Consider the following 14268-nt stretch of genomic DNA (forward strand, 5'->3'; position numbering starts at 1 on the left):
TACCTTATAGAATAGGAGCTGGTGGCTGTTAGTTAATGGCATCTTTCACGCACATAAGTGCTGCCTTTCACTGGGCACCAGTTCAGTGGCATAGCGAGGGTGGAAGGCGCACGGGGGGGGGGGTTTCCCCCTCACCTTCTGCCGCACACGCTCCCCTTCCCTTTCCCCGTACCTGTTTAGCTTCCCTGGAGCGAGCAGCCTCTCTTAACTTGCTGCCCGCGCCGACATCAGTTCTCCTTCTGACATCACTTCTTAGTCGTGGGACCCGTAAGTGATGTCAGAGGGGAGCTCCGAGGCCTGCGTGAGGAGCGGGTTGGAGCTGTTGCTCGTGCCGGCGAAGAGCTGGAGGTACAGTGGGGTGGGGGTGGGGGGTGAATTGAAGGTGTGCGGGCGGTAGGGGAGGAGGGGAAGGAGCCGAGGGGGCGGAGTGAAAGAGAGGTGCCGGCGCCAACCCCAAGATGGCGCCCTGGGAAGTCAGCCCCCCTCCCCCTTACTACGCCACTGCACCAATTTGTAGAATTGCGTTTTAAATACTCCATAGATTATTTTAATATTTAAATTTCATTTTAATATTTAAATTTCATTTTAATATATAAATTTCATTTTAATATTTTAATATTCCATAGATATCCCATGTAGTTCTGGAGTTTTGCAGAACCGAGACATGCTTTAAGTTATTCGGTGGGAGAAATAACTCAAGTTAAATCCTCTGTCTAATAAACCCTCTTTATCTGCGGGCGACTGATAAGGGAGTGAGTCGCCTTAAGGAGCAGGTCAGACCTTGCTCTTCTTCGCTGTCCCCGGTCATGCACGGAACTCCTGTTACTGCTGCGGCAGTCCGACCTCTGCGCTTTGCTAACTCCATTAAATTCTGACAGCGGCTGGTGAGGCCTGCGTGGACAGACGGTGCCATCGTAAAGCAAGATGCGCGGCGTCACACGCATTGTTCTTCATGCTGCGTTAACAGGTGTGAGATGTGACTCACAGAACCAGCATGCTGCTCTTAATGATTTCTCCAGCGCTACCAGACGTACGCAGCGCCCTACAGAGTCACAAAGAAGAAGACGGTCCCTGGTCGAAAGAGCTTGCAATCTAAACAGGCAAGACAGACGAAACTGGATGGCAAATTACAAATTGCAGCGATGAAAACAGCAGCTTCACAGAAACATCTGTGCAGAAGTCCTCCGATGCTCCTGTCGTGCTGGCCGAGAGTCAAAAGAATAAACGCGTGGCGGGAAAGCAGAGGATTTAAATGTTAGCGGGTGCCGTAGACAGTTAAGCGCAATGTGACATTTAAATTCTCTGCTTTCCCGCGTAGGGTCTGGTCATCAGATTACAGTGAGCGACTTTGGGCTCCTTTTACAAAGGTGCGCTAGCGTTTTTAGCGCACGCACGGGATTAGCGCACGCTATAGCACGTGCTACCCCAAAAACCACCACCTGCTCAAGAGGAGACGGTAGTGGCTAGCACGCGTGGCGTTTTAGCGCATGCTATTCCGCGCGTTAAGGCCCTAACGCACCTTTTTAAAAGGAGCCCTTTATTTCTCCGAAATGTGTTTGCCTTTTATGCCCTGTGACATTTGTTTTTGTAATTGATATGAATAAACGACACCATTTTTAACTCTTGGAAGTCCAGGCGTTGGTTCCACATTTTTTTGGCTGTGGATGCTTTGGCTTTTGTGGGACCGAGGTCCATTGCAGTGGGTGTTAGGAAGGTCTTTATGGCGTTGACCACCCCACAGCGTCGATTGTTCTCAAGAGGGCTCTAATTATATACACACACTTATAGAATTTCCCCCTTAGGGTATCTGGGAGCTATTGCTAGTTTGCAGGCTTATTAGCCATATACTTTCTGACTCAAAAGCTTCCTTCTGTTTCTTTGTTCGGGACAAATGACTTTGAAAATTGGCAGTAGCTATCATTTATTTGGTAAACTGCCTTTTCAATAGCTGTATCAAAGCGGTTTACAAAAATTGGTATTGAAAACTGAAACAAAAATACAAAAGACAGACAACCCCCCCCAAAAAAAAAACCTGTTAAAATGTAGACATAGGACTAGATTCTGTATATGACTCCGTTAAAGCGAGCATTAAGGCCCACATTCTGTAAACAGTGCTGCTAGGCCCAATTCTCAGTAAAACTTAAGCGCCGGTAAGGTCGGCTTTAAAACCCTGGCCTACATTACTGGTACCTAAGTTTTTTTCTTAGGTGCCACTAGGCCTGATTCTATTAACGGTGCCTAAGTGTGATTGACACAAGGCTGGCGCCATTTTTCAAGGCACTGTTAACGGAATCCGGTCCTAAGTGCTATTCTGTACTTGGTGCTCCATTGGGTGCTGGGATATGCACTTAGGTGCACTTAGGGCTCCTTTTACTAAGCCGCGTTAGGGCTTTAACACGAGGAATAGCGCGCGCTACATTGCCGTGTGCACTAGACCTTAACGCCAGCATTGAGCTGGCGTTAGTTCTAGAAGCGTAGCGCACGGTAATTTCCTGCGTGCACTAAAAACACTAGCGTACCTCAGTAAAAGGAGCCCTTAGTTCTGGGTGCCAGGATTTGCACCAACGGAAACCTGGTGTAAATCCTGATGTCTAAATTAGGCGGGAATCGGCTTAATTCTGAAACACTGCATGCAAATTTCACTAATGCCCCTGATCTGCTCACGCCCTCTCCCATGGTCACACCCCTTTTCGGTTCTGCATGGAAAAATTTGCATCTGCATCTTTACAGAATAGCAACTAAAAGATGCACGCATAAATTAAAATAATGGGGAAATAATGGGAAGGGTAATGAATTACACAATCGTACACATCCAACAGACTGTAATTGGCAGTCCATATAAGGAAAATCAGACTATTAAGATATATTAAAATAATATAAAAAAACTAAGACCCAAATTCTGTAACCGGCGCCTAATCTTAGGCCTATCTAAATTGAATTATAAGCTCAATTAAGCTTTTTAATTGGCAATAATTGAAACGTAGGCGCCTATCAAGAAAGAGCGATTCTGGAACAAGGCGCCTCTAAAAATGTAGGCGGCCTTCAAAAACATAGGCGCTATGCATGTTAGGCTTGGGCGTGGCTTCGTGTTAGGCGCCTTGTTACAGAATCGCCGCTCTTAAGTGTGTTTACGCGCTCGCACGGCCGCCGAACTTTTAGGATTCCTTTTACAAAGGTGTTTTAGGGCCTTAACGCATGGAATAGCGTGCGTTAAATTGCCATGCGCGCTAACCGCTACCGTCTCTTTTTAAGCAGGTGGTAATTTTCTGGCTCGCTATAGCGCACTAATCTTGTGCGTACGCTAAACACGCAAGCGCACCTTAATAAAAGGAGCCCTTAGTTGCGCCTAGAGCTGGCCTATTTATTGGGTGCCTCCAAAATACGATTCACTAAACAGCGCCCAATTTTACTTGAATCGCGCTGAATGGTACCTATTTCAGCGCCTAACTTTTGGGCGCTTCTTATAGAATTTGCCCCTAAAACTCTAGTGTCCTTCATCTATATTGAAAAGCTTGTTTGAATAATCACGTTTTAACGGCAGCGGACCGTACAAGGTGCACGCTGCCGCGCGATAACAAAGCCATAACGCTCGCGCGTGACTCTTAGCGGTGGATCACTCGGCTCGTGCGTCGATAAAGAACGCAGCTAGCTGCGAGAATTAGTGTGAATTGCAGGACACATTGATCATCGACACTTCGAACGCACCTTGCGGCCCCGGGAGGTCTTACTCTTCAGTTCTTGGAGGATCAGGGCTTACCTCCTTCCCCAAACCAGTAAAATCATCCCAACCGCATTTACGAAGCGATCCTATCCCTGATGTCTTATCCCCCCCTCCCTTTCTTTTAAATTTTGTTTTAATAATGTACTTATTGACCCTTCCTTCCCCTTATTCCCCTCAAATTCATGTAAGTTCTTGTTTATCGTCTTTTAATGTTCACTCCTCCCTCATATATATATAATTATTATTTTACCTTTTATTTCATTTTTTTTTTTTTTAGCATTGTAAACCAGACAGATAAATGTTGATGGTCGGTATAGTAAACACAATAAAACTTGAAACTTAAACGAGAATTTCAAATGCCATGTTTAAAATAATGTATTATTTAAAATAGTGAATTTAAAACAGAAGACTTGATCTGATTCGCTAAACAGTTCACCGCCTATTAATGCACCCCGCCAAAAAAAAGCATGCCAAAATGTGCAAAACGAGACACACATGCATTAATGCCAAAACGCTACTCTAACTAGTATAGAGAGGCACAGTTACGGTTTTGCATTGTCATCCTCATTCACACACGCAGTTTTGCCATCTGTGTTAGCTCACGCCTTGTTTGCTTTTCGTTAAGATCTGCTGGTTAATGCGCCTGCTAATGGGTGAACATTAGTATGTCGGCAGTTTTGAAAAATGAGGGGGGACTCGTGCAGTGGGGAAAAGCTCACTTGCTATTAAACCAGCTGCTTTGGGATGTGAAAGAGGTCCGTAGGATTTGCAAGTACAGCGTGTGCTGGCGGACAAGGGCTGTGTCACAGGAAGACGTGCTGCTGAGATAATGGCTATAAATGGACTAGAGGAATTCCTGCGCCGTAGGACGGTGGCAGAGAGGTGGCCCTTAACTTCAGCAGAAGCTGCACGTGTCTCCAGTGTCAGCCATAATAAATTCTCAGTTACTGGTAACTAGCCCCAAGCTGACGTCTCTTGTACCATTTGAGGCGTCCTTAACATACCATCATCGCTGTGGCCAGGGAACACTCAAAAGCAGATTTTGGCAACAGGTGTGGAATCACATTCAAACATTATTACATATAAATGTTCCCTTAACATATGCTAGAGTGATCCTGTATCCTCTCTTTCCCTCTTCCTACCCCCTCCTCCCTACCTCTCCTCCCCACCTCCTTGCCCCTCTCTATAAGTCGCCTTGAGCCTGCCTAGGTATAAGCGATGCAGAAATAGAAGATTAGATTAGAACTTTAACCTCTTTGCTTTTGTTGATATCACTAATATTCGTAAAAGACCGGTCGCTATACTTACTGGCGCAGCAAGGCAAACCATTTTGAAAACCTGGAAAAATGCATCCTTGCTGTCTTTCCAATTTTGCTGGAATTTCAGTGTGTTTAGTTGGGAAATATGAGGCGGTCATAATGGAGAAGAGAGGTAAAGGGGCCAAATTTAAATCACGATGGGCGCCCATATAAGAGTCTGCAGATAATAGTTGGATTATAGTGAGAGAATGGCGATGTGGATGGATGTTGGTTTTTCACCCTCTGCAAAGGGGATGGGTGGGAGTTTCATTTCAAGGATTTCGTCTTTTAGTATTCTAAGCTTTGTGTTACACTTCTCCCTTCCGTATTCGCTGCGATAGGGGATTAACAAAACCGCAAATACAGAAAAACCGCGAATAACTTTTTCATATGTTATTCGCTGTTGTCTATTAAAAACCATCGTGAATATGGTGAAACCGTGAATAACCTGGCGGGAGACCTGGCCTGTTCCTGAAGGAGAGGCAAAACACGGTGAAGAAAGTGCCGGGAATCGGCGATTTCTCTATGCAAGCTGATGTAATTTGGTGGGAGGAGCCAGCAAGCTAAAAGCCGCGAATAATCAAAACCGTGAATATGGAGGGAAAAGTTTATTATGAGCAATTTCATTAATATGTTTCTCCTGCTTTATTGTATGTTACTATATAAAATTTCAATAGAATTTTGGAACAGAAAAAAAAAGCAAAGTGCAAGGGCTCTCTTAGCTGGGATGCTTCCACTCCTGATCAAATGAAAATACCGTGGAGGGTTTTGCACCAATTATTGCTGAAGGGGAAATTATTTGTGCTTACTTTCTCAGTGGGTTTTTTGTTACGTTTTTTGATAGAAAAGTACACATGGTTGCATTCTGCAAAGCTCTGTCCACTCCTGCCCCACCCAAACCCAGCGAATGTCATTGTAGCAAGAAGATAAAAGAATGTCTGTTGAACAATTCAGATACTTTTACTGGTTCAGGCAGCGAAAGGAAGGCGGGCTTTTTCGGAGGACATATATAATGTGGAAATGTAACCATAGTAACGAAAATGCATTCACGTGACTTATATTGAAAACGCAAAGAGTCAAGGGAATCATACTGAACAAGCGTTGACGTGATCACGTGACACATGACGTGTTAACGTGCTGTACGTGCGCGTGTCCTTCGATGGGCAAGCGGCCTCTAGTGGCGTGCTGAATTGTCATTGCGCTGAGTTATCTTGCGCTAAGTTGTCTCGCGCTGAGTTGTCGCTGCACTCAGTTGTCTTGCGCTCAAATGTCTTACGCTCGGTTGTCTTTGCGCTCACTTGTCTTAACGCTCAATTGTCTTTGCACTGAGTTGTCTGCGCGATTTTGTCCGCGCGCGATTGTCTTGCGCGCTTTTGACCTGTCACCACTTTTACAGTACCAGGTAAAGCTTTGGATTCTCGCCCAGAAATAGCTAAGAAGAAAAAAAAAAAAAAATTTAAATTGAATCAGGTTGGGCAGACTGGATGGACCATTCGGGTCTTTATCTGCCGTCATCTACTATGTTACTATGTTACTTGCAAACAGGGCAGGAAATAACCAAAGAGCCCAACGTGGTTTTAGTCAAAGAAGCGCCTTTGCTCCCTAAGAGGGGGAGGGGGGAAGCTGTCAACGTGAGCTACCATTTTAAACAATGAGACCCTGTTCTAAAATAGCACAGGTTTGTGTTAAAATAACCCACATTAAATTTTTACCTAATTCTTTATATTGCAACTAATGCACTTAGGGCTCCTTTTACTAAGCTGCGGTAGCGTTTATGGAAATGCGCTGCCGATTAGCGCACGCTAACCCCCGTGCTACGCGGAGAAACTAACGCCGGCTCAACGGAGGCGTTAGTGTCTAGCGCTCGTGCTAAAAACGCTAGCGCAGCTTAGTAAAAGGAGCCCTTAAAGTTAGTCCGCCGCTGCAATAAACTTCCTTGCTCCCCTATAACCTTGGGTAACCCTGGAGCTCTGGGTCAGTTCTGCTTTTACCCCGTGGCAAGCAAGAGGGTGGAATTCTGGTCCCCCTAGCCCCAAGGTTAAACCAGAGCAAGCACAGGTGCCAACGCGGAAAGCTTCTTCTACATTCATGCGCAGAATGGGGGAGATGGCGGTTTAGCGCTCAGAGCGGCCTAACATCTGTACATTGGTTATCTCAAAAATCGATTATTGTAATGCCCTATTCAAGGGAATAGCCCAAAATGAAATTAGACGTCTACAGATTATTCAAAAAGCTTCGATCAAACTGATAATGGAAGCTAAGAAATTTGATCATGTCACTCCCCTTCTTAAGAAAGCGCACTGGCTCCCAGTCGCTCATCGTATACAGTATAAACCAGTGGTCTCCAACTCAAAGCCTTTGCAGGGCCACATTTTGGATTTGTAGGTACTTGGAGGGCCTCAGAAAAAATAGTTAATGTCTTATGAAATGACAATTTTGCATGAGGTAAAACTCTTTATAGTTTATAAATCTTTCCTTTTGGCTAAGTCTTAATAATAATATTGTCATTTATAGCTAAAGAGACAGATGATTAAGAAACTGTTTTATTTTACTTTTGTGATTATGATAAACATACCGAGGGCCTCAAAATAGGACCTGGTGGGCCACGGGTTTGAGACCACTGCTATAGGCTAAGGCTCTTTACATCTGCATTGTGATGTCATAGAACTTTATGGTTATGGAAACATAATAACATGATGGTAGATAAAGGCCAAATGGCCCATCCGCAGCATCCACTATCTCCTCCTCTCCCTATTGGCTAAGGCTCTTAACATATGCATATCCTCTTCCTATAGGCCAGTGGTCTCAAACTCAAACCCTTTGCAGGGCCACATTTTGGATTTGTAGGTACTTGGAGGGCCTCAGAAAAAATAGTTAATGTCTTATTAAAGAAATGACAATTTTGCATGAGGTAAAACTCTTTATAGTTTATAAATCTTTCCTTTTGGCTAAGTCTTAATAATAATCTTTCCTTTTGGCTAAGTCTTAATAATAATATTGTAATTTATAGCTAAAGAGACATATGATCAAGAAACTTTTATTTTACTTTTGTGATTATGATAAATATACCGAGGGCCTCAAAATAGTACCAGGCGGGCCGCATGTGGCCCCCGGGCCGCGAGTTTGAGACCACTGGTATAAACTAAGCCTGCTTACCTTTAAGTCCCTGTTATATAAAACCCCGGCTTTCATTTACAAATCTTTGATCCCCTATGCTCCAACCAGATTACTCAGATCTATTGATCAACATTTATTAGTCATTCCTTCACTCAAAATTATTAATACACGGCAGCATTTTATTTTCTCTGTTACGGCTCCGCAAACATGGAACTCCCTCCCCATTTACTTAACAGAAGAAAACAATCTAGATAAATTTAAGAGCAAATTAAAAAGTTTTCCTTTCAGGGATGCCTTTGATATCTAAAACGGTCTAATTGGGAGTTCCATTCCATCTTTATAACCTCTTTAAGGTTCATTGTTTATTCCCTACCTATTGTTTTTTTTTTTTTTTTTTACCATAATTGTTCTCTTTTCTATCAGCAATATGTAGTTCTTACCCATCCTTTCCTTTCGTTTCAACATATTCGTACTGTTAGTCCTTATCATTTTATGCATATACACTCTGTTTAATCTGTCTGTGTTGATGCCCTTTTAATTGTATGTATTTTTGAAGATATGTGCATCGCTTAGAAATTTGAGTAAGCGATTAATGAAATATAGAATAAACTTGAAACTTGAACAAACCTGAGCTGAGAAAAATCGTATCGGCCCACATCTGCACATGTGATAGGATGCTATTCTGTGAAAGTTCTTCAAAAATCAATGGGGATCCCGTATACTCTCTTCCCAATTTTATCAGCTTCAGCAGTGCCACTTGGCACTCAACAGCTCACATTGTACCAAGGTTTATACACCCATCTCGTCATCAGCCCTTTAAATATCATCTTCAAATCTCCTCTCTCTTCCATAAAAATGTTTTGAAACAACTTTGTGGAATGCTCTGCCACAGCCACTCCGATCCAAACATCAACTTGATAAATTTAAGATAAGCCTGAAGACCTTCTTATTTAGCGACGCCTTTTCCTGTGTTTAGCTTTTCCTTTCTTTTTTTCCTTCTTTTTCCTCTTTTCACTCTTCATTTATTTCATCTTTTCTTATTCAGCCAACCGCTTTTATAAAACGATCCCGCCCCATATGTTTTACCCTCTTCCCTCTCTCTCCTTTCTTCTTCTAACATGTAACTCTCCCCCCAATCCTACCTACTTTCCCTCAACTTCAAGTTTGTCTAGTTAATGTCCTTGGTGTACACTTTTATTATTTTTTTTAAGTATTTATCTCTTTTTAAAAAATTTTTTATTGTAAACCGGCCAGATACTTGTCGATGGTCGGTATATTAAAAGTCAATAAACTTGAAACTTGATCTGCTTGCTAATTGTTTTACGATGTGAAAGTCTCACTTGTCAATTCGGTCAGGGGGAAAACATCCGACATATTTTCAAATGCCAAAAACACCCCATAGGACAGTGGTTCCCAACCCTGTTCTGGAGGACCACCAGGCCAGTCGGGTTTTTGGGATAGCCCTAATGAATATGCATGAAGCAGATTTGCATGCCTGTCACCTCCATTATATGCAAATCTCTTTCATGCATATTCATTAGGGCTATCCCAAAAACCTGGTGGTCCTCCAGGACAGGGTTGGGGACTACTGCCATAGGGGATGTCCTTGAAAAAGCCCTTATGGGTGAAATAGGTCAGATGTTTTTCCCCTGACTGAATAAACTAAAAAAATAAGTGAGACTTTCACATCATAAAATAATGAGTAAGGAGGTGACGGCGAAAGCTAGAAGGGTTCTAGGGTGCATAGCGAGAGGTATGACCAGTAGGAAAAAGGAGGTATTGATGCCTCTGTATAAGACTCTGGTGAGACCTCATTTAGAATATCATGTACAATTCTGGAGGCCGCACCTTCAAAAAGATATAAAAAGGATGGAGTCGGTCCAGAGGAAGGTTACTAAAATGGTGTGTGGTCTTCGTGATAAGGCATATGGGGACAGACTTAAAGATCTCAATCTGTATACTCTGGAGGAAAGATGGGAGAGGGGAGATATGATAGAGACATTTAAATACCTACGTGATGTAAATGCACATGAGTCGAGTCTATTTCATTTGAAAGGAAACTCTGCAATGAGAGGGCATCGAATGAAGTTGAGAGGTGACAGGCTCAGGAGTAATCTAAGGAAATACTTTTTTACAGAAAGGGTGGTAGATGCGTGGAACAGTCTCCCAGAAGAGGTGGTGGAGACAAAGACTGTGTCTGAATTCAAGAGGGAAGAGATAATGATTACTGCCTTTATCTGCCATCATGTTACTATGTTTCTATAATCATAAAGTTCTATGACATCACAATGCAGGTGTAAAGAGCCTTAGCCTATAGGAAGAGGAGATGCAAATGTTAAGAGCCTTAGCCAATAGGGAGAGGAGGAGATAGTGGATGCTACAGATGGGCAGACTGGATGGGCCATTTGGCCTTTATCTGCCATCATGTTACAATGTTTCTATATCAACAAAATATAATAGGGGTACAATCGTATTCAATGAAAAAAAGTATAGTTGTAAACGTATTGTAAATAATAATAGCAGCAGGGATTCATTCACACCACAATGACAAAAAGAACAGTTGACAAAATCATAGAAAAAAATGGAGAAAAAATAAACCTCAATTGTGGGCTCCCGGGCCCATTTTGAGAGAAGCCAGCTTTTCGTGGTGTTGCTAAGAAGCGTGGAAGTAACCTATATAACATGGATCCCCTGAAGTAGCCTGTTTTCAAGCGAAACAGAAAGCCTTTTCTGTCGGGACGAAGAATGGTTTCACCTTCAGATGAGTGATAGATTTTTTTAGAGATTTTGATACTCGGGTCTTACAGCTACGCTACTTAACTGTTCTGAATTATTTACAGCTGAGCTGATTGCCATAGTATAGTGAGTTTGGGATTTAATCACTTGTTTATAAGACATTTTTGGACGTTGTCATTCAAATCACTAAATATTTTGAAAATTTTGAAAATACTTACCTTTTGAAAATCTTTTGAGATTATACTTCAATGTATGAAAGTGATTTATATCTGTACGGAGTTTTTTTATAAACCCGTGATGATGTGGGGGGCTTAGGGCACTTGTGTAGTCCCGGCAGCCCACAATTGAGGTTTATTTTTTCTCCGTTTTTTTCTATGATTTTGTCAACTGTTCTTTTTGTCATTGTGGTGTGAATGAATCCCTGCTGCTATTATTATTTACAATACGTTTACAACTATACTTTTTTACAATGTTTCTATAATCATAAAGTTATATGACCTCACAATGCAGGTGTAAAGAGCCTTAACCTATAGGAAGAGGAGATGCAAATGTTAAGAGCCTTAACCAATAGGGAGAGGAGGAGATAGTGGATGCTACAGATGGGCAGACTGGATGGGCCATTTGGCCTTTATCTGCCATCATGTTACAATGTTTCTATAACCATAAAGTTCTATGACATCACAATGCAGATGTAAAGAGCCTTAGCCTATAGGGAGAGGAGGAGATAGGGGATGCTACAGATGGGAAGACTGGATGGGCCATTTGGACTTTATCTGCCATCATGTTACAATGTTTCTATAACCATAAAGTTATATGACCTCACAATGCAGGTGTAAAGAGCCTTAACCTATAGGAAGAGGAGATGCAAATGTTAAGAGCCTTAACCAATAGGGAGAGAAGGAGATAGTGGATGCTACAGATGGGCAGACTGGATGGTCCATTTGGCCTTTATCTGCCATCATGTTTCTATTTGATGTCAGAGTCAGCAGCTCAACCAGTGAGCCACAGCCCTTCCTCAAGTGTCTGCATAAGATGAGCGGGCAAATTTAGGACAGTTTTTGCATTGTCCTAAATTCACCCACTCAAGCAGGCCCCAACAAATTTGCCAGAGCCCACTTAATCCCCATTTTAGCCCCCCTGGCCCGCCCCCCACTGTTTTGTGGGGCCGGTCACAGCCGATATTCCGTGGCACTGCCCGACTTAGTGCTGCTGAATATCGGCGATTTAAGTGGATCAGATTCTCTGAATATTGAGCCCTGTAAAATGGCCAAGTCGTTACTCAGTGCTAGCCGGCTAAGTTTTTAGCAGCCAAAGACAGACCAGCGATTTAAGCAGCCCAGTTTGCCTGTTCAATTTAGCCGGGCAGTGCTCTGAATTTCCTGCTTAGCCGGATAAGTCATATGACATAGCTAGCCATGTCATGCTGAATATTAGCACTTAGGTGGCTCTGTGCTACTTGGCCGGCCAAGAGCTCTTCCTGATGGTGTCAGGTCAAAAGCGCGCCGGGACAAAGGCGCGCCCAGACAATTGAGCGCAGCGCATGCTGCTGCGCCACTCTAAATGACTGTTTTTAGCGCTCCGACGGGGGTGTGGGGGGGGGGGAACCCTCCCACTTTACTTAATAGACATCGCGCCGCGTTGTGGGGGCGTTGTGGGGGGTGTGGGGGGTTCTAACCCCCCACATTTTACTGAAAACTTAACTTTTTCCCTGTTTTTAGGGAAAAAGTTCAGTTTACAGTAAAATGTGGAAGGTTACAACCCCCCCAAACCCCCATAACGCCGGCGCGATGTCTATTAAGTAAACTGGGGGGGGGGGGGGTCCTCAACAAAACCCCCCGTCGGAGCCCCTAAAAACTGTAATTTAGAGCGGCACGGCGGCGCGCGCTGCGCTCAATTGTCGGCGCGTGCTTTTGTCTTTCACGCCATTGTCTATGAACCCTTCCTGACTGGCTAAATGTGCTGAATATTGTGCAGGTTAGTAAGCTTTAGTTAGCCCAGGGATAGGTAATTCCGGTCCTCGAGAGCCAGAGCCAGGTTAGGCTTTCAGGATATCCACAATAAATATGTGCCAGAAGGATTTGCGTGCACTGCCTCCTTGAGATGCAAATCTATCTCATGCATATTTATTGTGGATATCCTGAAAATCTGACCTGGCTCTGGCTCTCGAGGACCGGAATTGCCCACCCCTGAGTTAGCCCAATAAAATGCAAACCCATGTTAATGAAACTACACATGTGTACCTACAAAAAATGACAGTACTTATCCTAATTGCCAGTTGTAAACAGCATCCCAACTGGAATTCCAAGTTTTGTCATCTCAGACCTCTAAATGAGTGTTGTTTTTACAACAACAGCTGCGTGAACATATACCCAGGGTCGCAGAGATAGAGGAGGGTTGACCCTAGAAGCCTAAAAAAAAAAAAGCCATGGGGAATTAAAGGTCTTTATAATCACAGGGGGTTAAAAGATGTGAATGGAATGCAGGTTTTGACAGGACACTGGGCTCCCAGTGCTTTGGAAATGTTCAGGCCAGACCAAGAATCATTAACCTATCAGAGCATGGCATTTAAATAGTTTTTGTTTCTATTACATCAAGGGCTCTAGTCACCCAACTTCATTTTTGACCTCTGGGAGGGTGAATTGTGGAAAATCCCAAATAGCAACTGTTGTATAAACAGATACTCTGGAGGTAGCTAGCTAAAAATAAAGAGGAGACAAGTTCGAATAGCCTACTTTGCAGAGAGCTTGGATATGTTTAGCCTACCTACATTCACTGCAGCTAATTTTTAAAGGAAAACTGCTCTGTGGGAAAACATGACGGGAAATGTGTTAGGGAGGTTCTGGAAGCCAAATTTAGGCTCTTAGGTAGGAAGTTAAAACCTAGACACCTCCAGGGTAGCATTTTCAGAAGTGCTCTCTGTTCCACGCACAGGACCCAAGAGACAGGCAGAGCTCTGGAGTCTCAGTGCATGGATGAGACGATGGTGCAGGAAAGAGGGTTTTTTTTAGATTTGTTAGGAACCGGACGACCTACTGGGAAAGGGGGGTACCTATTCCGCAAAGATGGGCTCCATCTTAACCAGGGTGGAACCAGGCTGCTGGCGTCAACATTTAAAAAGGAGGTAGAGCAGCTTTAAAACTAGAAACTGGGGGAAGGCCGACAGTCGCTCAAAAGAGCGTGGTTCGGTGCAAGTATACCTTTGTTCTGTAAAATAATGGAAGGTCTGGTCAATTTAGAATTAGTTTAACATCTGGAACAATTTCATATTCTTCATGTTCACCAATCGGGTTTTAGACAAGGTTTCAGTACAGAAACGGTTGTAGCCTCTTTGATTGATCATATTCACTCCTTATTCAGCCAAGGCACTACCACACTACCACAATTTGATCTTAGTAA

General features: G+C 43.3%; 1 protein-coding gene and 1 pseudogene across 1 annotated transcript in view; both read left to right on the top strand.

The window, feature by feature from the left end:
- Nucleotides 1–14268, top strand: part of ADCY5 (adenylate cyclase 5) — a 477676-nt gene that overhangs the window by 116930 nt on the left and 346478 nt on the right.
- LOC117361674 lies at nucleotides 3598–3740 on the top strand (annotated as a pseudogene).

The sequence above is a fragment of the Geotrypetes seraphini genome, chromosome 5 (assembly GCF_902459505.1).
Source record: "Geotrypetes seraphini chromosome 5, aGeoSer1.1, whole genome shotgun sequence".
Lineage (NCBI taxonomy): Eukaryota > Metazoa > Chordata > Amphibia > Gymnophiona > Dermophiidae > Geotrypetes > Geotrypetes seraphini.